This window comes from Ranitomeya variabilis, chromosome 7 (assembly GCF_051348905.1).
Source record: "Ranitomeya variabilis isolate aRanVar5 chromosome 7, aRanVar5.hap1, whole genome shotgun sequence".
In the NCBI taxonomy this organism is placed as follows: Eukaryota; Metazoa; Chordata; class Amphibia; order Anura; family Dendrobatidae; genus Ranitomeya; species Ranitomeya variabilis.
The window spans coordinates 205,769,352-205,794,617 of record NC_135238.1 but is presented as its reverse complement, the minus strand read 5'-3'; the positions used below and the strand labels follow the sequence as shown (position 1 = coordinate 205,794,617).

Here is a 25,266-nt window from a genome sequence, read left to right as displayed (position 1 = left end):
ACAGTGTTTTTACATTTTTTACTCAGATGTTTCTATGGTTCCTGAAATACAATTATCAACATTTCATGAGTTTTTGAACTCCTTTTGACAAATACATCAGGCTTATGCAAAAAATGTAATATTTGTAGAGATAACCCTTATATTTCAAGACTTCTGCACTCTGCCCTGACATGCTGGATATCGGTGTGTGGGCCAGATCCTGACTGATGACCGCCCATTCTTGCCTAATCAATTCTTGGAGTTTATCACAATTTCTGTGTTTTTGTTTGTCCATCAACTTTTTGAGGATTGACCAAAGTCTCTTAACTGGATTGAGATCTGTCAAGTTTCCTGGCCATCGATCCAAAATGTCAATGTTTTGCTCACTCAGCAACTTAATTATCACTTTTGCTATTCTGCCATGGTGCTCTGTTATGTTGGAAAAGGCATTGTTCATCACCAAATTGTGCCTGGAGTGCAGACCTTTTCATCCCTGGACAATCACTCTTCCGGCTGTCCCAAACTGCCTGAAGGGCGCTTCATCAGTCAAAATCACTTTACCCCAGTCCTCTTCGGTCCAATCCTTGCACTTCCTGCAAAGTGTTAGTCAGTGCTTGATATGTTAGTTGGAGAGAAGTGGCTGCTTTGCTGCCAGCCTCCAAAAGTCCTCACCTCACTGTCTGTGCAGAGGCAATGATACCTGCCTGCTGTCATTCCTGAGCTAGCTCTGCACTGGTGTTGAACTGATCCCATAGTTGAATCCTCTTAAGGAAACAGTCCTGGCATTTGCTGGACTTTCTTGGGCTCTCTAAATCCATCTTCACAGCAATTGAACATCTCTTTCAAGTTTTTGATGGTTCAATAAATGGTTGATTTAGGGGCAATCTTACAAACAGCAGTGTCCTTGCGTGTAAAGGCCCTTTTGATGCCAAGCAATGATAATTACACTTGTTTGCTTGGAAGGAACCATGGTAGCAGAAGAAGTCAATGATTCCAAGCACCAGCCCCCTTTTTAAGGCGACCAGTCTGATCTTATAATTCAATCAGCACATGGAGTGATATCAGATGCCTTGTCCATGTTAACACTTTCTCCTGAGCTAATGAGAATATCTCCAAAATGATCCAAACACGTAATTTTGTAGCAGGGTTTAAAATCAATGGAATGTGGTTTTGGGGATTAAGTTAAAGATGCACTCTCAACAAAATTTTTATCTTCTTAATATATTGCAGTCATCATATTATATAGCACTGTGTACTTACAATTGCTCATTTTGCCTTTCTACCCAGTTAAATCTTCTCTTTTCCATAAGGTCTATGACATCACTTGATTAAAAACTGACTAGCGGAATCCTTCTAAGCTCTATGCAGAAACAGGAGGTCAATTTTCCCTCCATGAATCATTACTGCAAAAGTCCCTGGTAGGGTGGCGGAGCCGAGAAGTTGGGTCAGGAGTTGAAGAAAGAGGGGGTGATAAATGCAAGGAAAAGAGACTCCCTGTTTCTACATATAGCAGAGAAACGAGAAGAATTAACTGGGTAAAAAGGCAAAATGATCAATTGTAAGTACACAGTGCTATATATTATGAGGACTGCAATATATTAAGGCTCTGATAAAAACTTTGATGGGAGTTCTTTAATGTTCATGGCAAAGAATGACTAATTTTGTTTGCAATTCATTGGTTCACTCTGTACATAATAATCTAGAGTTAATGCAATTGTCACTATAAAGACAGTCAGTCTCAAAACTTTTGGCCACAACTATAGCTAAATCTTTAGGCAAATCTATTTTTTTTTTATTAACGATGCACCCATTTACTTAATACTAGGCAGAATTGGCACTTTCCATCATTGTTATATAAGCCATTTTCTCCTTTGACACTTTCTGTTGTAGAAATGTCATTGAGTCATTAAATTAAGTAGACCTGTGGGACCAGTCAAGACATACATTGTACTTAGTGGCTTAAATAATTCCCTGGTGAGGTATATAGTCTTCATAGAATTGGCATTCTCATTAGACGAGTGGAGATCTTTCATCATGATTTGGTTCCTTTTTTCTTGTGTATGTAAAAAAAAAAATCAGTGTTGAATCAGAGTATTCATTTTTTTTATCTTACACAAAAAACAAACAAACAGACGACGTCCTCTCATGGACCTATAAACTTGCATTATCAAGTTTTAACATTTGCAAAAACAGATATTTCTCCATTTTTTCTTTTTGCAAACATGTTTTGAACATCAGTTCATATGAACGACACGACTGACTTGCATAGATCCGTGTGCTCTCTATTTTGCATATGGACAGCACACGGACGTATAATATTCTCATTTATGCTCATTTTTGGATCAAAAATAGCATAAAAGTCATCCCACCATTGGCAAGGTGACCCTGATTGGGACAGTCCTATGCAGTCTAATATTATAAACCTTACCATGTGTGAGACGACCGTCCCGATCAGGGCACCTTGTCGACGGTGAGATGGCTTTTATGCTATTTTTGATCAAACAGTATAACTAAGAACCCTGTGTTATTTCAAGGCACTTTTGCTTTTTACTTATTTAGTTACAGCAGGGTTTTTGCTCATTTTTATTTCTTGTAGGTTTTGTATGCTTTATGGCCAATGTGAACATGCATTTATGTGCTGCGTGGATACCAACTTAAACCAAGCTCAATTTTTAGTTTTTTTTACTCCTGAGCTCTGCAGCTTATCTGTTTCATCCTACACAGTCCACAGTCCTGACAGCAAGTCTCTCGCTCAGCGGTTCCGCGTCCTATTTCTGCCACTACTGGCGTCCTGGATCTACCTCTCGGGACCCCCACTAGTCAGTTCCGCGTCCTATTTCTGCCACTACTGGCCTCCTGGATCCCCACTAGTCCCATGCTCTCAATCCTGTTTAAATCCGTTACCTTCGGCACTAGCAAGCTCTTGGGTTTCTCGTGACTTGGTGTCCTATCTGAGAATGCATCACGGAAAGTCACTCAGTCTCGTCAGCAATCTTCTTCTGGATCTCACTATCCCTGTCCGTTTGTCTCCTTCATGCTGTAGTTCACCCAAGACGGCAGCACCACTCACATTACACTTCCTACTTGCACTTGTACTTCAACTTTACTAACTCTAGGAAGCACAGTCCTTTCCCTATCACCAAACCCTTCCCACTATGGGCTAGTACCAAACATTAACTCTATCTTAACCTAATGTCGCTTTCTAACTACAGTCAACTATCTTATTCTACCTTCCTGATTGTACTAAGCTCTAAACTACACGTCCATACATTGCCTATCTTATCACATACTACACTCTAATACTTTACATTGTGCATGACTCACTGCACTACAATATATACAAACGATGCAAGGCATAGCGCACACAATGTGAGTGGTGTCTTCAGGGGCAGGAACGTGGTAGCCATTGTCCACCACCCTTACATTTCAAATCTAATCTTGACCCACATCACTCATATAAGTATACTTGTGCTTCTATTATGGATGTTCTACCAAAGTGGTCTGGGAAATTGGACCGCTTTATTGGACCAAGCGGAATGGGAAATTTGCTTGTTGGAGATTTTGGGACAAAGCTTAGGGAATCATATAAGAGGATTGCCTTATGAACCGTAAATTGGTAAAAATAAAAGTAATATCTATAAAAAATAAAGTCAATAGGTCAAACCCGTTACAAAAAATATCTGCCTCTTACTGTCAAATAACATCACAAGAGCAAGATTTGCTTTTTTGTGGCTTTAGTATATAGACCCCGGGCCCTTCCTATGCAAACTCAGAAATCCCTAAGGCTAGGTTCACATTGCGTTAGGGCAATCCGTTTAGCGCTAGCGCTAGCGGATTGCGCTAACGCAATGTTTTTTTAGGGGACGCGTTAGGGGTCGCGTTAACGTCCCCGCTCTCGCAGATCCCCGATCTGCGAGAGCGGGGAACGGACCTCGGGCGCGCCGCGGACGCTGCAAGCAGCGTCCGAGGCGCGCTACAAAAGAACGGCACATCGCTAGCGCGAGCCGAAAAAAGGCACGCGCTTGCGATGCGCTAGAGGGAAACTTCACATTGCTGTCAATGGGCACGCTAACGGACCCGTTGCACGGCGTTAATTGCGACATTTTCGCCGTGCAACGCTGTCCGTTAGCGTGCACACATTAACGCAATGTGAACCTAGCCTAACAGCTGAAAATGGGCATGTAGTATTAGATTTCTTCGGTCAAACAGTCACTGTAATGGAAACTTAATGGACCCCCTTAAAAAGTCAATGGGGTCCGCCAGGTGTCCATGTGATCTGTCATGTAAAGGATCCATCCCAGGCATCAATTCTGCTTTTCTGTTCCTAACAGGAACAGAATAATGAATTTTAGAAAAACCAGACACTTTAAACCCCTTCTCAACCAGGTGCATTTTCACTTTTGAGCATTGGTTTTATCTCACTTCCTCCAAGAGTCAACTTTTTTTTTTATTATTATTTTGACAAAACCATGGTCACTGAGGGCTTGATTTTTGCAGAATCAGTTGTATCTCTAAAAGCTCTTTCCTATATGATGTAATGAAAAATATGAAAAAATTCAAAGTGCAGTAAAATGTAAAAAAAAACACAATTCCATCATAGTTTTGGGGTTTTAGATAATTTGTTGTGCAGTAAATGCAGTGGTATTTAAGTAGGAAAACAGCAGTGAGCTAGTTCTGTTAGAAGCAGGTGCCCACTGTATAACGTAGCCAGCACCTGCTGTGTATGGAGCTTGCTCAGCTCCTGTGCCCGCATCATACCCGCTCACCAAACCTCATCGTACAAGTCAGGAAGGGACTAATAAGATTTATGCAAATTAGCTCTCCTCCGGAAGGCATAAAGTCATCTCTCTAGTGCTACCTCTTGGAGGTAGCTAGCCTATAAGACAACATCATAAAAGGGTCAGACATCGAATTATGGGGTAGCTACCTGTAATAGGTGGTACCAGAGTGACAGTTTTCTTCCTTCTGTAGGAAAGCTAATTTGCATTCTTTTTCCCATGAAGACTCCATGGATCTCTTTGTTGATAACCGGGACCGCCCCAGCGATAAAAAGAAACATGTAAAACAATTTCGTCTGCCCTTCAATTGCTGAAATGAGCCATTTACAAAATAATACTTAGAAATATTTTGCATACTGTAACTATTTGAATTTGGCTTCTGAAATGGCACATCTGGGGTTAAATCGTTGTTTTCTCGCATCACAATGAAACCGTATATTACGGGAAGCTCTTCCAGGAGAGCCATTGAGACATTTGCTCATAATTTGCATGCAGACCTATTTGCTAAAAAAGAATGGAGGTCTACGACAAGTAGGGACAACGCAAATCACCATCATTTTAGGTACTCCGTAACCTTGGCAACTATAGAACAGCCGCAATTATGTATCATTTTCATCGCTGGTTTATCACCTAGGAAACCATAATTGGTTTTCTCAGCTCAACATTTATGGAAAGGCCTGGCCCGGAATAAAATATCAAACATAAAACTCAAATGGAAACCATCTTTTCTGACTAATATAATAATGACTGCTTTTTCTGCTTCATTTCTGATCCCATATTAAGCCTTCACAAATATGCAAACACTCGACAGTAAGTATAAAAATACGCAATTTTTTTTTTTTTTGCTTTGGGCTGCACTGACATATCCATCATAGAACATCCTACATTATGCACATACACAAGGCTATTATTTTTAGAGAAGAGTCAATTCTGCTCGTTTTGGCGCTGTCTTTTCTACGCTGTGACAAGACAAGTGAGTTTATTAGTAAACTTGCATAAGGATTTATTGAGCAACTGACAAAAGGGAAGAAAATCTATAGATTTTCAGAAACACTTATTGAACCGCTTAAAAGGAATTTTCTGCTCTCGGACACAGGACCCTTTTAAACATTCAGTTGACAGCCAATGACACATATGTCAATAAGACATGGCAAAAATATTTGCATAAAGAGATAATTCAATGTTACAATTGTATTCTGGAGACATGCATAGAAGTCTTAAATAATCACTGTCGTCTACAAACGTTGCATAAATCAATGTAAGAAGCTTTGTAACATATCTTAATCAGAGAAGTAGGTTTCTTTCTCCACTTATGAGCCACTTCTTCCCCTTCACTGCCTCAGGAATTCATGATTTACTCTGAAAAAGACCTGCTAAAATCATGATGGACTGTGAATTCACTGAGAGATCAGATTACAGCTGCCTACTGAAATCTTTCAAAATAGAGGGAGAAACACAATGCGAGAACAGGCTGATACTGCTGCTTTATTGTAAGTATTTATCCTACCTCTCGTGTTTGATTAACAGCTACAGTGTTTCGTACAGCTATATAATATTCTTCATTATGATGCTGTTTCTAAACAAGTGCTGCCTAGAAGCAAAAGAGCAGGAATCCCTCATGTATGTACTGAGTATGAGAAACATCATAGTAGCTAGTCTCCACCCACCAGCTCAGAGGCAACTGATAAGTAGAGATAGAGACTGAAATGGGGAAACATGAAAACTGCAGGTTCCATGGACAGAAATAGTGTTATTCCACATGTACACATGACTACTTACTCTGAAACAACAGGTATTTTTTAGCAACCACCCATGTTATAATTCCCCACTGCATTTTATTCCCAACAGTGACCATAGCAGGGGATATGTCGGATTGATCACAGCTGCTCGTGGCAAAATCAGCTTTGTGACATTACTGGACTAAGAGAGATCAACTAATGGCAGCGGCAATTTCAAAAGTAGAGAGTTTGTTGTAAGGTTTTCCTAGTCTACAGATATTATCACACATACAATGGATCCACCTCCCAATTCTCTACTGGCTGCAAGATTACGGCCAAGAGGAACTCAAGGGATGCACCCTGCCACCATACTAAATCCATAGCACTAAGGATACAAAGCCAAACAAAGCGCCTTTCCTCCACTGCACTCCTCCTAATGCCACATTCTCACCTTCAGTATTTGGTCAGTATTTTACATCAGTATTTGGAGCCAAAACCAGGAGTGGGTGATAAATGCTGAAATGGTGACGTGTTTCTAGTATACTTTTCCTCTGATTGTTCCACTCCTGGTTTTGGCTTACAGATACTGATGTGAAATACTGAAGGTTGGAACGTGGCCTAAGGTCTAGTATCCAGTGGAAAAGTGGGAGAACTAAATAAAGAAGTTGCTGTTGGCAACCCTACCGAATTAAAAAAGTGTCACCTAACCAGTGTATGAGTTCCTATGATGAGTTTTTGGTGATTTTTTTTACGCTGTGTATTTTCAAAAGACTGGAAGTAACCTATTTTAGTCAATGGGTGTAGAAATGGTATAGATAATCTGCAACATCAAAAACTCTACTACTAGGACAACCCCTTCTTAAACTCAATGTTTGGCCCCCATTAAAATAATAAAGCCTATACTCCCGACGCGTGCCGGCGCCGTTCCAGTGCTGTCTGCATTCACTCTCCCTGTGACAGTGTGATGCGGTGGAATACCACGTGATGCCCGGCGGCTAATCAGCGCTGGCGTCACTGTCTCCACTTTCGGACAAACTGAACATGAAGAGGAGGTGGATGAGCTGCAGCTGATCTCTGACTTCCTCTTCATGTTCAATTTGTACGAAGGCGGAGACAGTGACACCAGCGCTGATTGTCCGCCGGGTATCACGTGTCACAACACCACATCACAACCCCGGGGAGAGCGAATGCCAACACCGCGTGGACAACCCCTTTAAGGTGTTTATCTCTTTGTCCTATTCAAAATAATGTAAGGTGCTCATAAAAAGAAAACGTGTTTGCAACAGCTTCTTGATGACTTCCACATTATAGATCTATATTACACACTTCCTGTACTTTATTTTATATAATATAATATTTATATATAGGAGATGAAAGTAACAATCTGATTGAAGTGATGAGCAGAGGGAACCTTCTTTTTGTTTGTGGTGTAAAGTCCTATTTTCTGTAAACCGCCCCTGCCCGCGTGACATTGCCCATATTCTCCTTATCGGCTGAAGACTCCTCAGACGAGACATGGTTGAAAGTAGTTGGTTTTACAGACTTTGTAATCTCCAACTCCATAATGTAAACTTTCAAATATCATTGCAACAAGAATTCTGACTTATCCCGTGCAGAGGAAACTTTCCAGCTGTTTTCTCTCCCAGTTCTGAAGGTATTGCTGATGTGCAAGTTACTTGTATCTGTCAGCGAGGAGATGAGCGCTCAGCCTATGACAGCAGAAAATGATGCCTTGTCAAACTCTGAAAAGGGCTAATGAAACTTTGCAGCTGCCAAACAAAGCCAAGACCACTGGCCTGTAAATTGCAATATTCAAGCAAAAAGTCACAGACAATCCAAATGCTGCAGAGCAGAACATTCCTCACACTAAGTTCTCTTTTTTTCCCCAGAAAAGAATGTTATTTCTTCCATTTCACTTCTACTTTTCAGCACAGTGCAGTCTCTGACCTCATTTACTGCAGCTATGTGGACTTCGACTACCAAAGAAGATGAGGATATGAAGCCTAGAATAGGAAAAAGCCTCCTGTGTGAAAGGATTCACTGATTGTTTTTTAATATTTCAGCATAATAGAATTAAAAATCTATTCTGCTCAATGTAGCAAACTACCAGAGAGATTTCTGCAGCTGCTCCTGATGCAATAAAGGGGTTGTCAAGCCCCTCTTTTTTATATCTGTGTCCAGTGTGAGCTATAAATACTCATCTACTGATCCCCGTGCACTCCTTCATACTCTTGTACAGGTTCCGGCTGGTCTTTTTGTTTAATTTTACAGGGGGGAAAGCGTGTGACCACTGCAGTCAATCACTTGCCACTGCAGGCAATCACTTGTGGTCAAAGAGTGGTGCATCCACTGCCCAATCACCTCCAGAAATGGAAACAATGAGACTGATGAGGAAAAGATGAGACGATTCTACTGTTAGCATTCAGCTAAGTGCGTGCACTGAGCATGTTAATAACGCTATTAACCTGCAAATTCACCCCATATCTGCAGGTTGATTGCATTTTTCCTGGTGATATGTTCCGTTTATGCAAGTTTGCAACTAACTTGCTTTTTATATCTGCTTACATTCTCCTGCTGTGAGAGCTTTTATCTTACATACTGTGCAGCTGGTTTCCAAGGAGCTTGGTCACCAGTCTCTGCCCAGACCCTGGCCCAGAGTGTGCAGCAGTTACAATCAAGGAAAAGAGTTAAATCCTAAATTTCCAGTCAAATTACTCCAGCCCATTGATTGGTTCTCCCCTTTGTCCTTCATGTCAGCCTGTGAAAATGGGACCGTACTTGGATATCATCTGAGTGCGCTCTGACTTTTTTCACACATCTATAGACTTGCATTGCTGCTTGGTCTGAAAAAAATGGGACATGTGCACAACCCCATAGAATATTATAGATGTGAGTGCTAACCGTGAGAACCACAGATAGCACTCTGGCGGGAAAATCAATCGTGTGCATGAGCCCTGTCTACGATCATGTGACCTTAGCCTAAAGACCCCCATTCACACGACAATAACATCAGCTAAACCTATTGGCAGATTTGGCCGACTATCTCATCTGTATGAGAGCCCCAGACTCTTCCCAAACAGATGATGGAAGGGGTGATAAGGATCTGGCATGTCCGATTTCAGACTCCAGATCCTTTTGTTTTTTGAGCTATAACCCACCGCCAGAGATATCTAATAGCGTATCTCTTATAGTGATCACAGAGTAGCGTTCCTGTGTATGGAGAAATTGTTGCCCGGCCACCTTATTGAAATTGTGGCTACCGGGAGATAATGAACTTCTATCCTCCAAAGAGCTGCCGGCTTTCAGTCATTTGATTGACAGTTTGCTCTGCAGTGCATCTGTGCAGAACAAGCTGTCAATCAGAGTGCAGGGATGCCTCTGTGACTGAAAGCTGGTGGCTCACGGGAGAAATAGGCTACTTTCACACTAGCGTTAACTGCATTACGTCTCAAAACGTCTTTTTTTCTAAAATGGATGCCAGCAAAAGTTTTTGCTGGATGCGTTTTTTTCCCATAGACTTGTATTGGCGACGTATTGCGACGGATTGGCATACGTCGTGTACGTTTTACGACGTATGCGTCGAAATTTGGCGACACGTCGTCTCAAAAAAACGTTGATTGTAACGTTTTTTGTCTCCGCCTAAAAAACGTGTCGCGACGCATCCTGCGACATACGTCGTTGGCTGCAATGGAAGCCTATGAGCGACGGATGCGTCGGGACACGTCGTACGATGCAATACAGCGCTGCAATACGTTTTTTTACACTGAGCATGCTCAGAAGCAGGATGTTGTTGCCAATTGGCCAGACACCCCCAAATCTATATAAACCTGGCCTGGGCCTTCAACCCCACATATGCCAGCAAGAAGCCTACAGAGAAGAAGCCTGCCAGCAAGACTCCAGACTGCCAGCAAGACCCCAGCCAGCCACAGGAGCCAGCCACAGGAGCCAGCCACAGGACTCCAGCCACAAGACTCCAGCCACAAGACTCCAGCCACCATAGAGCCAGTGTGAGTATTGCAATTTTTGTGTGCATCTGTGTGCCTGTGCATTTCTGTGTGTATGAGGTACTACTGACTACAGCAAGAGCTTAAAACCTGAAGAGAACCTGAGGCCTGCCATCGTCCTGCACCAGCCAGTGCCATGATAGAGTCCAGATCCACCATGATGCTAGCCACTGTGAAGACCTGCAGCTCCAGCCAAAGGATTGTCAGCCATTTGTATGTGTGTGTATGTGAGTGTGTATGCGTCTTCTGATTGGGTTCACCTTTCTGCCTTTGTTGTACATATGTGTATTCATACCTCCCAACCGTCCCGGATCCCGCGGGACTGTCCTGATTTTGACAGCCAGCCCCGGGATCCCAGGCGGGACACTAATGTCACGCACTACGTGCCTAGGGCGGGGACAATGCAGGGGGCGGCACCTGAGTAGCTTAGGTTTGTGGCTGTTTTTTTTTTCTTATACATGCTGGGTCTCCTCCCGACCGATCCCGCCCCCCCCCCCGCCCCCGCCCCCTGTGTGTGCGGCGCTGCCAAGCTGAGGCAGAGAGCCAGCAGCGATCAAGATGAGAGGTCAGCGACTCACTTCCTCCTGTGTGTGCACGGAGCTCCGGCGTCTCCTGCTCTTAGCTGCTATCCCGGCAGAGAAGGAGAGACGGGGGAGGTGCCGGGACAGTGCAGAGCTGTGAGCAGCCGGAGAAACTGAAGAGCTGCACATGGACAGATCAGCCGCCCCTGCACCACAGAGGAGATTGTGTGTGTGATGTGTGTGTGAGATGTGTGATGCTGCATTTGTGTGTGTGTCATGTGTGTATGAGGTATCTGGTGTGTGTGATGGCTGGGTGTGTGTGTGATGGCTGGGTGTGTGTGTGTGTGATGGCTGGGTGCGTGTGTGTGATGGCTGGGTGTGTGTGTGTGATGGCTGGGTGTGTGTGTGTGATGGCTGAGTGTGTGTGTGATGGCTGGGTGTGTGTGTGTGTGTGAGATGGCTGGGTGTGTGTGTGTGATGGCTGGGTGTGTGTGTGTGATGGCTGGGTGTGTGTGATGGCTGCGTGTGTGTGTGTGTGATGGCTGCATGTGTGTGATGGCTGCATGTGTGTGATGGCTGCGTGTGTGTGTGTGATGGCTGCGTGTGTGTGATGGCTGCATGTGTGTGTGATGGCTGCGTGTGTGTGTGTGTGTGATGGCTGCGTGTGTGTGTGTGTGTGATGGCTGCATGTGTGTGTGATGGCTGCGTGTGTGTGTGTGATGGCTGCGTGTGTGTGTGTGATGGCTGCGTGTGTGTGTGATGGCTGCGTGTGTGTGATGACTGCGTGTGTGTGTGATGACTGCGTGTGTGTGTGATGGCTGTGTGTGTGTGTGATGGCTGCGTGTGTGTGTGATGACTGCGTGTGTGTGTGATCGCTGTGTGTGTGTGTGATGGCTGCATGTGTGATGCATTTGTGTCAAAGCTGCATGTGTTTGTGAGCTGCGTTTGTGATGCTGCGTGTGTATGTGTGATACTGTGTGTGTGATGCTGCATGTGTGTGAGCTGCGTGCCTGTATGTCATTATACAGTATGGAGAACTGTGGCCATAATACAGTATGGAGCATCATGTGGGGTCATTATACAGTATGGAGCATCATGTGCAGTCATTATACAGTATGGAGCATCATGTGCGGTCATTATACAATATGGAGCATCATGTGCAGCCAGTATACAGTATGGAGCATCATGTGTGGTCATTATACAATATGGAGCATCATGTGCAGTCATTATACATTATGGAGCATCATGTGCAGCCAGTATACAGTATGGAGCATCATGTGCGGTCATTATACAATATGGAGCATCATGTGCGGTCATTATACAGTATGGAGCATCATGTGCGGTCATTATACAGTATGGAGCATCATGTGCGGTCATTATACAGTATGGAGCATCATGTGCGGTCATTATACAGTATGGAGCATCATGTGCGGCCATTATACAGTATGCATGCGGTCATTATACAGTATGGAGCGTCATGTGTGTTCATTATACAGTATGGAGCGTCATGTGTGGCCATTATACAGTATGGGGCATCATGTGTGATTATACAGTATGGAGCACTGTGTGGCCATATTTTTTTGTTTATAACTATTGTATATGAAACAGTGTGATCAGCAGTGCTAAATGGGTGTGCTTGGGACGTGGATATGGGTGTGACTAATTATGAATGGGTGTGGTCAGAGGCGTGGCCTAAAATTTGCGGTCATTATACAGTATGGAGCATCATGTGCGGTCATTATACAGTATGGAGCATCATGTGCGGCCATTATACAGTATGGAGCATCATGTGCGGCCAGTATACAGTATGGAGCATCATGTGCGGTCATTATACAGTATGGAGCATCATGTGCGGTCATTATACAATATGGAGCATCATGTGTGGCCATTATACAGTATGGAGCATCATGTGTGTTCATTAAACAGTATGGAGCATCATGTGCAGCCAGTATACAGTATGGAGCATCATGTGCGGTCATTATACAATATGGAGCATCATGTGCAGTCATTATACAGTATGGAGCATCATGTGCAGCCAGTATACAGTATGGAGCATCATGTGCGGTCATTATACAATATGGAGCATCATGTGCAGTCATTATACAGTATGGAGCATCATGTGCGTTCATTATACAGTATGGAGCATCATGTGCGGCCATTATACAGTATGCATGCGGTCATTATACAGTATGGAGCATCATGTGCGGTCATTATACAGTATGGAGCATCATGTGCGGCCATTATACAGTATAGAGCATCATGTGCGGTCATTATACAGTATGGAGCATCATGTGCGGTCATTATACAGTATGGAGCATCATGTGCGGCCATTATACAGTATGCATGAGGTCATTATACAGTATGGAGCGTCATGTGTGTTCATTATACAGTATGGAGCGTCATGTGTGGCCATTATACAGTATGGGGCATCATGTGTGGTCATTATACAGTATGGAGCACTGTGTGGCCATATTTTTTTGTTTATAACTATTGTATATGAAACAGTGTGATCAGCAGTGCTAAATGGGTGTGCTTGGGACGTGGATATGGGTGTGACTAATTATGAATGGGTGTGGTCAGAGGCGTGGCCTAAAATTTGTGGTCATTATACAGTATGGAGCATCATGTGCGGTCATTATACAGTATGGAGCATCATGTGCGGCCATTATACAGTATGGAGCATCATGTGCGGCCAGTATACAGTATGGAGCATCATGTGCGGTCATTATACAGTATGGAGCATCATGTGCGGTCATTATACAATATGGAGCATCATGTGTGGCCATTATACAGTATGGAGCATCATGTGTGTTCATTATACAGTATGGAGCATCATGTGCAGCCAGTATACAGTATGGAGCATCATGTGCGGTCATTATACAATATGGAGCATCATGTGCAGTCATTATACAGTATGGAGCATCATGTGCAGCCAGTATACAGTATGGAGCATCATGTGCGGTCATTATACAATATGGAGCATCATGTGCAGTCATTATACAGTATGGAGCATCATGTGCGTTCATTATACAGTATGGAGCATCATGTGCGGCCATTATACAGAATGCATGCGGTCATTATACAGTATGGAGCATCATGTGCGGTCATTATACAGTATGGAGCATCATGTGCGGCCATTATACAGTATGGAGCATCATGTGCGGTCATTATACAGTATGGAGCATCATGTGCGGTCATTATACAGTATGGAGCATCATGTGCGGCCATTATACAGTATGCATGAGGTCATTATACAGTATGGAGCGTCATGTGTGTTCATTATACAGTATGGAGCGTCATGTGTGGCCATTATACAGTATGGGGCATCATGTGTGGTCATTATACAGTATGGAGCACTGTGTGGCCATATTTTTTTGTTTATAACTATTGTATATGAAACAGTGTGATCAGCAGTGCTAAATGGGTGTGCTTGGGACGTGGATATGGGTGTGACTAATTATGAATGGGTGTGGTCAGAGGCGTGGCCTAAAATTTGTGGTCATTATACAGTATGGAGCATCATGTGCGGTCATTATACAGTATGGAGCATCATGTGCGGCCATTATACAGTATGGAGCATCATGTGCGGCCAGTATACAGTATGGAGCATCATGTGCGGTCATTATACAGTATGGAGCATCATGTGCGGTCATTATACAATATGGAGCATCATGTGTGGCCATTATACAGTATGGAGCATCATGTGTGTTCATTATACAGTATGGAGCATCATGTGCAGCCAGTATACAGTATGGAGCATCATGTGCGGTCATTATACAATATGGAGCATCATGTGCAGTCATTATACAGTATGGAGCATCATGTGCAGCCAGTATACAGTATGGAGCATCATGTGCGGTCATTATACAATATGGAGCATCATGTGCAGTCATTATACAGTATGGAGCATCATGTGCGTTCATTATACGGTATGGAGCATCATGTGCGGCCATTATACAGTATGCATGCGGTCATTATACAGTATGGAGCATCATGTGCGGCCATTATACAGTATGGAGCATCATGTGCGGTCATTATACAGTATGGAGCATCATGTGCGGTCATTATACAGTATGGAGCATCATGTGCGGCCATTATACAGTATGCATGCGGTCATTATACAGTATGGAGCGTCATGTGTGTTCATTATACAGTATGGAGCGTCATGTGTGGCCATTATACAGTATGGGGCATCATGTGTGGTCATTATACAGTATGGAGCACTGTGTGGCCATATTTTTTTGTTTATAACTATTGTATATGAAACAGTGTGATCAGCAGTGCTAAATGGGTGTGCTTGGGACGTGGATATGGGTGTGACTAATTATGAATGGGTGTGGTCAGAGGCGTGGCCTAAAATTTGCGGTCATTATACAGTATGGAGCATCATGTGCGGTCATTATACAGTATGGAGCATCATGTGCGGCCATTATACAGTATGGAGCATCATGTGCGGCCAGTATACAATATGGAGCATCATGTGCGGTCATTATACAGTATGGAGCATCATGTGCGGTCATTATACAATATGGAGCATCATGTGTGGCCATTATACAGTATGGAGCATCATGTGTGTTCATTATACAGTATGGAGCATCATGTGCAGCCAGTATACAGTATGGAGCATCATGTGCGGTCATTATACAATATGGAGCATCATGTGCAGTCATTATACAGTATGGAGCATCATGTGCAGCCAGTATACAGTATGGAGCATCATGTGCGGTCATTATACAATATGGAGCATCATGTGCAGTCATTATACAGTATGGAGCATCATGTGCGTTCATTATACAGTATGGAGCATCATGTGCGGCCATTATACAGTATGCATGCGGTCATTATACAGTATGGAGCATCATGTGCGGTCATTATACAGTATGGAGCATCATGTGCGGCCATTATACAGTATGGAGCATCATGTGCGGTCATTATACAGTATGGAGCATCATGTGCGGTCATTATACAGTATGGAGCATCATGTGCGGCCATTATACAGTATGCATGCGGTCATTATACAGTATGGAGTGTCATGTGTGTTCATTATACAGTATGGAGCGTCATGTGTGGCCATTATACAGTATGGGGCATCATGTGTGGTCATTATACAGTATGGAGCACTGTGTGGCCATATTTTTTTGTTTATAACTATTGTATATGAAACAGTGTGATCAGCAGTGCTAAATGGGTGTGCTTGGGACGTGGATATGGGTGTGACTAATTATGAATGGGTGTGGTCAGAGGCGTGGCCTAAAATTTGCGGTCATTATACAGTATGGAGCATCATGTGCGGTCATTATACAGTATGGAGCATCATGTGCGGCCATTATACAGTATGGAGCATCATGTGCGGCCAGTATACAGTATGGAGCATCATGTGCGGTCATTATACAGTATGGAGCATCATGTGCGGTCATTATACAATATGGAGCATCATGTGTGGCCATTATACAGTATGGAGCATCATGTGTGTTCATTATACAGTATGGAGCATCATGTGCAGCCAGTATACAGTATGGAGCATCATGTGCGGTCATTATACAATATGGAGTATCATGTGCAGTCATTATACAGTATGGAGCATCATGTGCAGCCAGTATACAGTATGGAGCATCATGTGCGGTCATTATACAATATGGAGCATCATGTGCAGTCTGTCATGATTCTCAATGGCGAGAGAACATAGCCCAGCATATATGAGAACTAGCTCTTGGAAGATGGAAACTATACTGACCATGAACTAAACCTGCCGCACAACTAGAAGTGGCCGGGTAGCATGCCTACGTTTTTTTATCCCTAGATGCCCAGCGCCAGCCGGAGAACTACCTAATCCTAGCAGAGGAAAAGACAGTCCTGGCTCACCTCTAGAGAAATTTTCCCAAAAGGCAGACAGAGGCCCCCACATATATTGGCGGTGATTTAAGATGAAATGACAAACGTAGTATGAAAATAGGTTTAGCAAAATCGAGGTCCGCTTACTAGATAGCATGAAGACAGAATGGGCACTTTCATGGTCAGCAGAAAACCCTATCAAAACACCATCCAGAAATTACTTTAAGACTCTAGCATTAACTCATAACACCAGAGTGGCAATTTCCGCTCACAAGAGCTTTCCAGACACAGTAACGAAACAGCAGCTGTGAACAGGAACAAAATGCAAAAACACACAAGGACAAAAGTCCAACTTAGCTGGGAGTTGTCTAGTAGCAGGAACATGCACAGAAAGGCTACTGATTACATTGTTGACCGGCATGAAACTGACAGAGGAGCAAGGTAATATAGCGACTCCCACATCCTGATAGGAGCAGGTGAACAGAGGGGATGATGCACACAAGTTAAATTCCACAAGTGGCCACCGGGGGAGCCCAGAATCCAATTTCACAACAGTACCCCCCCCTCAAGGAGGGGGCACCGAACCCTCACCAGAACCACCAGGGCGATCAGGATGAGCCCTATGAAAGGCACGGACAAGATCGGAGGCATGAACATCAGAGGCAGTGACCCAAGAATTATCCTCCTGACCGTATCCCTTCCATTTGACCAGATACTGGAGTTTCCGTCTGGAAACACGAGAGTCCAAGATCTTTTCCACAACGTACTCCAACTCACCCTCAACCAACACCGGAGCAGGAGGCTCAACGGAAGGCACAGCTGGTACCTCATACCTGCGCAACAATGACCGATGAAAAACATTATGAATCGAAAAGGATGCAGGGAGGTCCAAACGGAAGGACACAGGGTTAAGAATCTCCAATATCTTGTACGGGCCGATGAACCGAGGCTTAAACTTAGGAGAAGAAACCCTCATAGGGACAAAACGAGAAGACAACCACACCAAGTCCCCAACACAAAGCCGAGGACCAACACGACGACGGCGGTTGGCAAAAAGCTGAGTCTTCTCCTGGGACAACTTCAAATTGTCCACCACCTGCCCCCAAATCTGATGCAACCTCTCCACCACAGCATCCACTCCAGGACAATCCGAAGATTCCACTTGACCGGAGGAAAATCGAGGATGAAACCCCGAATTACAGAAAAACGGGGACACCAAGGTGGCAGAGCTGGCCCGATTATTGAGGGCGAACTCCGCCAAAGGCAAAAAAGCAACCCAATCATCCTGATCCGCAGACACAAAACACCTCAAATATGTCTCCAAGGTCTGATTAGTCCGCTCGGTCTGGCCATTAGTCTGAGGATGGAAAGCAGACGAAAAAGACAAATCTATGCCCATCCTAGCACAGAATGCCCGCCAAAATCTAGACACGAATTGGGTCCCTCTGTCAGAAACGATATTCTCCGGAATACCATGCAAACGAACAACATTTTGAAAAAACAGAGGAACCAACTCGGAAGAAGAAGGCAACTTAGGCAAGGGAACCAGATGGACCATCTTAGAGAAACGGTCACACACCACCCAGATGACAGACATCTTCTGAGAAACAGGCAGATCCGAAATAAAATCCATCGAGATGTGCGTCCAAGGCCTCTTCGGGATAGGCAAGGGTAACAACAATCCACTAGCCCGAGAACAACAAGGCTTGGCCCGAGCACAAACGTCACAAGACTGCACAAAGCCTCGCACATCTCGTGACAGGGAAGGCCACCAGAAGGACCTTGCCACCAAATCCCTGGTACCAAAGATTCCAGGATGACCTGCCAACGCAGAAGAATGAACCTCAGAGATGACTCTACTGGTCCAATCATCAGGAACAAACAGTCTACCAGGTGGGCAACGATCAGGTCTATCCGCCTGAAACTCCTGCAAGGCCCGCCGCAGGTCTGGAGAAACGGCAGACAATATCACTCCATCTTTAAGGATACCTGTGGGCTCAGAATTACCAGGGGAGTCAGGCTCAAAACTCCTAGAAAGGGCATCCGCCTTAACATTCTTAGAACCCGGTAGGTAAGACACCACAAAATTAAACCGAGAGAAAAACAACGACCAGCGCGCTTGTCTAGGATTCAGGCGCCTGGCAGACTCAAGGTAAATTAAATTTTTGTGGTCAGTCAATACCACCACCTGATGTCTGGCCCCCTCAAGCCAGTGACGCCACTCCTCAAAAGCCCACTTCATGGCCAAAAGCTCCCGATTCCCAATATCATAATTCCGCTCGGCGGGCGAAAATTTACGGGAAAAAAAAGCACAAGGTCTCATCACGGAGCAGTCGGAACTTCTCTGCGACAACACCGCCCCAGCTCCGATTTCAGAAGCGTCGACCTCAACCTGAAAAGGAAGAGCAACATCAGGCTGACGCAACACTGGGGCGGAAGAAAAGCGGCGCTTGAGCTCCCGAAAGGCCTCCACAGCATCAGGGGACCAATCAGCAACATCAGCACCCTTCTTAGTCAAATCAGTCAATGGTTTTACAACATCAGAAAAACCAGCAATAAATCGACGATAAAAGTTAGCAAAGCCCAAAAATTTCTGAAGACTCTTAAGAGAAGAGGGTTGCGTCCAATCACCAATAGCCTGAACCTTGACAGGATCCATCTCGATGGAAGAGGGGGAAAAAATGTATCCCAAGAAGGAAATCTTCTGAACCCCAAAAACACACTTAGAACCCTTCACACACAAGGAATTAGACCGCAAAACCTGAAAAACCCTCCTGACCTGCTGGACATGAGAGTCCCAGTCATCCGAAAAAATCAGAATATCATCCAGATACACAATCATAAATTTATCCAAATAATCGCGGAAAATGTCATGCATAAAGGACTGGAAGACTGAAGGGGCATTTGAAAGACCAAAAGGCATCACCAAATACTCAAAATGGCCCTCGGGCGTATTAAATGCGGTTTTCCACTCATCCCCCTGCTTGATTCGCACCAAATTATACGCCCCACGGAGATCAATCTTAGAGAACCACTTGGCCCCCTTTATACGAGCAAACAAATCAGTAAGCAGTGGTAACGGATATTGATATTTAACCGTGATTTTATTCAAAAGTCGATAATCAATACACGGCCTCAAAGAGCCGTCTTTCTTAGACACAAAGAAAAAACCGGCTCCTAAGGGAGATGACGAAGGACGAATATGTCCCTTTTCCAAGGACTCCTTTATATATTCTCGCATAGCAGCGTGTTCAGGCACAGACAGATTAAATAAACGACCCTTAGGGTATTTACTACCCGGGATCAAGTCTATGGCACAATCGCACTCCCGGTGCGGAGGTAGTGAACCAACCTTGGGTTCTTCAAAAACGTCACGAAAGTCAGACAAGAATTCAGGAATCTCAGAGGGAATAGATGATGAAATGGAAACCAAAGGTACGTCCCCATGAGTTCCTTTACATCCCCAGCTTAACACAGACATAGCTCTCCAGTCGAGGACTGGGTTATGAGATTGCAGCCATGGCAATCCCAGCACCAAAACATCATGTAGATTATACAGCACCAGAAAGCGAATAACCTCCTGGTGATCCGGATTAACACGCATAGTCACTTGTGTCCAGTATTGTGGTTTATTACTAGCCAATGGGGTGGAGTCAATCCCTTTCAGAGGTATCGGAGCCTCCAATGGCTCCAAATCATACCCACAGCGTTTGGCAAAGGACCAATCCATAAGACTCAAAGCAGCGCCAGAGTCGACATAGGCGTCCGCGGTAATAGATGACAAAGAACAAATCAGGGTCACAGATAGAATAAACTTAGACTGTAAAGTGCTAATTGAAACAGACTTGTCAGGCTTCTTAGTACGCTTAAAGCATGCTGATATAACATGAGTTGAATCACCACAATAGAAGCACAACCCATTTTTTCGTCTAAAATTCTGCCGCTCGCTTCTGGACAGAATTCTATCACATTGCATATTTTCTGGCGTTTTCTCAGTAGACACCGCCAAATGGTGCACAGGTTTGCGCTCCCGCAGATGCCTATCGATCTGAATAGCCATCGTCATGGACTCATTCAGACTCGCAGGCACAGGGAACCCCACCATAACATCCTTAATGGCATCAGAGAGACCTTCTCTGAAAATCGCCGCCAGGGCGCACTCATTCCACTGAGTAAGCACAGACCATTTGCGGAATTTTTGGCAGTATATTTCAGCTTCATCTTGCCCCTGAGACAAGGACATCAAGGCCTTTTCCGCCTGAAGCTCTAAATGAGGTTCCTCATAAAGCAACCCCAAGGCCAGAAAAAACGCATCCACATTGAGCAACGCAGGATCCCCTGGTGCCAATGCAAAAGCCCAGTCTTGAGGGTCGCCCCGGAGCAAGGAAATTACAATCCTGACCTGCTGTGCAGGGTCTCCGGCAGAGCGAGACTTCAGGGACAAAAACAATTTGCAATTATTTTTAAAATTTTGAAAGTGAGATCTATTCCCCGAGAAGAATTCAGGCAAAGGAATTCTAGGCTCAGACATAGGTGCATGAACAACAAAATCTTGCAAATTTTGTACCTTTGTGGCGAGATTATTCAAACCTGTAGCTACACTCTGAAGATCCATTTGAAACAGGTGAACACAGAGCCATTCAAGGATTAGAAGGAGAGGAAGAGAGGAAGGCTGCAGTATAGGCAGACTAGCAAGTGATTCAATTAAGAGCACACTCAGAACTAGAGGGAAAAAAAAAAAAAAAAAAAATTGTAGCAGACTTCTTTTTTCTCTCCTTTCTCAGCCAGTAATTTAACCCTTTTTTGGGCCGGTCAAACTGTCATGATTCTCAATGGCGAGAGAACATAGCCCAGCATATATGAGAACTAGCTCTTGGAAGATGGAAACTATACTGACCATGAACTAAACCTGCCGCACAACTAGAAGTGGCCGGGTAGCATGCCTACGTTTTTTTATCCCTAGATGCCCAGCGCCAGCCGGAGAACTACCTAATCCTAGCAGAGGAAAAGACAGTCCTGGCTCACCTCTAGAGAAATTTTCCCAAAAGGCAGACAGAGGCCCCCACATATATTGGCGGTGATTTAAGATGAAATGACAAACGTAGTATGAAAATAGGTTTAGCAAAATCGAGGTCCGCTTACTAGATAGCATGAAGACAGAAAGGGCACTTTCATGGTCAGCAGAAAACCCTATCAAAACACCATCCAGAAATTACTTTAAGACTCTAGCATTAACTCATAACACCAGAGTGGCAATTTCCACTCACAAGAGCTTTCCAGACACAGTAACGAAACAGCAGCTGTGAACAGGAACAAAATGCAAAAACACACAAGGACAAAAGTCCAACTTAGCTGGGAGTTGTCTAGTAGCAGGAACATGCACAGAAAGGCTACTGATTACATTGTTGACCGGCATGAAACTGACAGAGGAGCAAGGTAATATAGCGACTCCCACATCCTGATAGGAGCAGGTGAACAGAGGGGATGATGCACACAAGTTAAATTCCACAAGTGGCCACCGGGGGAGCCCAGAATCCAATTTCACAACAGCAGTCATTATACAGTATGGAGCATCATGTGCGTTCATTATACAGTATGGAGCATCATGTGCGGCCATTATACAGTATGCATGCGGTCATTATACAGTATGGAGCATCATGTGCGGTCATTATACAGTATGGAGCATCATGTGCGGCCATTATACAGTATGGAGCATCATGTGCGGTCATTATACAGTATGGAGCATCATGTGCGGTCATTATACAGTATGGAGCATCATGTGCGGCCATTATACAGTATGCATGCGGTCATTATACAGTATGGAGCGTCATGTGTGTTCATTATACAGTATGGAGCGTCATGTGTGGCCATTATACAGTATGGGGCATCATGTGTGGTCATTATACAGTATGGAGCACTGTGTGGCCATATTTTTTTGTTTATAACTATTGTATATGAAACAGTGTGATCAGCAGTGCTAAATGGGTGTGCTTGGGACGTGGATATGGGTGTGACTAATTATGAATGGGTGTGGTCAGAGGCGTGGCCTAAAATTTGCCGCGGCGCGCTTCGCGCCCCCGCAAACTTTATCCCTCTTTCCCATCTTCAAAAGTTGGGAGGTATGCACATGCATAAAGCTTATGTGCGTGCATGTGTGTGTGTGTGTATTTTTGTATGGCTTTGTGCTTTTGTAAGTAATGTGCCTGCACCTTGCCTTTGCCAATCTTATGCCTGTTCATGTGGGAGGGTATGTGTCCATGTTCAGGATTGCATCAGGATTTGGTCAGGATTTGACATCAGTATTTGTAAGCCAAAACCAGGAGTGGGTGATAAAAGCAAAAGTGTGCCTGTTTTCCTACTTTCCCTCAAATTGTTACACTCCTGGTTTTGGCTTACAAATACTGATGGAAAATTCTGACCAAATCCTAATGCAATTCGGAATGTGGACACATACCATGCATGTTTGTGTGCGTCTTGTTGATTGCATGTGCATTTGTCCAGGCTTTAATTGGTTAATTGCCTTTTTCTGATGTATTGACTGTATAGTGGTCTGTGTAGCATGTGGTTAAAATGTTTTTTTTTTTTTTTTTTTTTAATCTGATGTATTTTTTAAAAGTCTAGTGGTCTGCAGCTTGTGGTTTGAATGTGTGAGTGTTTTTTTTTTCTATTTAAAAGTGATTTTATTTTACTGTTAAAACCATTTGCAGTTGATGTACTTGTATTTAAAATAAAGAGCATTTCAGCTCCTAATTGTGATTTAAAAAAAAAAAAAAGTGAAAAAAAAAGAGAATAATAAAATGTTTTTTTTTAAAATGTCCGTAGTATCATTTCATAAAGGTAAATTTAAAACTGGTGTATGTACCAATGGTTACACATACAATACAGAGTTGGTTGAGGGCTTATTTTTTAATAAAGGTTATACTGAAAAGGTTTTATTTTAGGGGGGGATGGTGATTTTTTAAAATAAAATGTGGCAAATATACTTTTGCAGGGTGGGTTTAACATTTCAAAGTGTTATTTTTTGGGACATGGAAATGAATGCTATAACGTGCAACTTTTTTTGGGATGTTTTGGTGTTCACCTGTAATGAACATTTCTGACATCATTTTTGCAGGGTGTTTATCGTTAAACATTACCTAGTTCAGGGGGTGGTCTAACTATAAATCAATTATACATATTACAGATACACCAGGACCGCAGCCACTGACCAGCCCACCAGGACCACAGCCACAAATCTTTCAAAGTAAGTTTTGAAGACCCCAAATCTGCTGCTTCAATGTGTAGAGCAGATTGCAAGTGTCTTTTAACTTACAGAGACACCAGGACCACATCCACCGGCTGTCGTCAGCCCAGGACCACAGCCGCCGCCTGTCAGCCCAGGACCACAGCCGCCGCCTGTCAGCCACTGACCAGCCCACCAGGACCACAGCCACAAATCTTTCAAAGTAAGTTTTGAAGACCCCAAATCTGCTGCTTCAATGTGTAGAGCAGATTGCAAGTGTCTTTTAACTTACAGAGACACCAGGACCACATCCACCGGCTGTCGTCAGCCCAGGACCACAGCCGCCGGCCTTGCTACCACAACAATGTCCTCTTCTGACAGCCCTCCTCCACAGCAACAGCGTGTATTGGTAAGTTAACACAAATTTTTTTTTTTATTTTTTTTTTTTAATTTACATTTTTTTTGATCACTACATGCATAAATTATGTTTCAACAGGAAGCTGAATCAGATGAGGAGCTGTCAGAAGGGGGCGAGACGGGTGGAGAGATGCCAGTGGAGGAGGAACCAAGTGTAAGTAGTGGTGAAACAGTTGCTTCGCACATCACACTGCACCATACACAAAACAGATTTTCATACATAACTAAACACAGAAAATATATGCCTACATAACTGAGAATTTGTTTCCTTTATTTCAGGCTGCTGCTGCTGCTCCTGCTGCTGCCGCTGAAGGTTCTCCCAGACACTCCCAGAGTCGGCGGACTCGTCGCTGCGGTCGGCCATCAGTGAGTTTTTTTTTTTTTTGGGAGGGGGATTCTATTGGTACTTTAGTGTTTCAGTGTACTAATTTGTTTGTTTTTCTTCTTTTTTTTGGCACAGGCTTCACAGCGTGCTCCCGCAGAAGAGAATGATGATGATGACATCGACATCGACAGCCTCATTGAGGAGGTTCGCGAGCGGGAGCCGCTGTGGAACATGGCTGACCGCAGGCATGCCGATACCGGTGTCACCCGTCGGCTCTGGGACGAAGTGTGTCACAACCTGTTTCCAAGGCGGGAGAGCCTTCATCCTCAGCAGCTGAGCAAACTAGGTAAGTATTCACTTTCCAGTGATGTTTTGAGCTGACTGTAATGTATAGCATTTACCAATTTTTTTTTTTTCTTTTGATTCTTGTCTTCACAGGTGGAAACGTTAGGAAGCGGTGGCGGTCACTG

The 25,266-nt window shown here is 43.9% G+C and overlaps 1 protein-coding gene and 1 long non-coding RNA gene across 3 annotated transcripts in view; both read left to right on the top strand.

The window, feature by feature from the left end:
• Window positions 1-25,266, top strand: part of MYO3B (myosin IIIB) — a 334,653-nt gene that overhangs the window by 26,595 nt on the left and 282,792 nt on the right. The gene's annotated exons all lie outside the window — the stretch shown is intronic.
• Window positions 1,405-25,228, top strand: LOC143785970 (uncharacterized). Of its 2 annotated transcripts, none has more exons than XR_013218181.1 (3): window positions 1,405-1,537; window positions 6,101-6,247; window positions 24,016-25,228. It is a non-coding gene; the product is annotated as an uncharacterized LOC143785970 (long non-coding RNA). The 2 variants fall into 2 exon arrangements; XR_013218182.1 differs by lacking the exon at window positions 24,016-25,228 and adding an exon at window positions 8,365-8,548.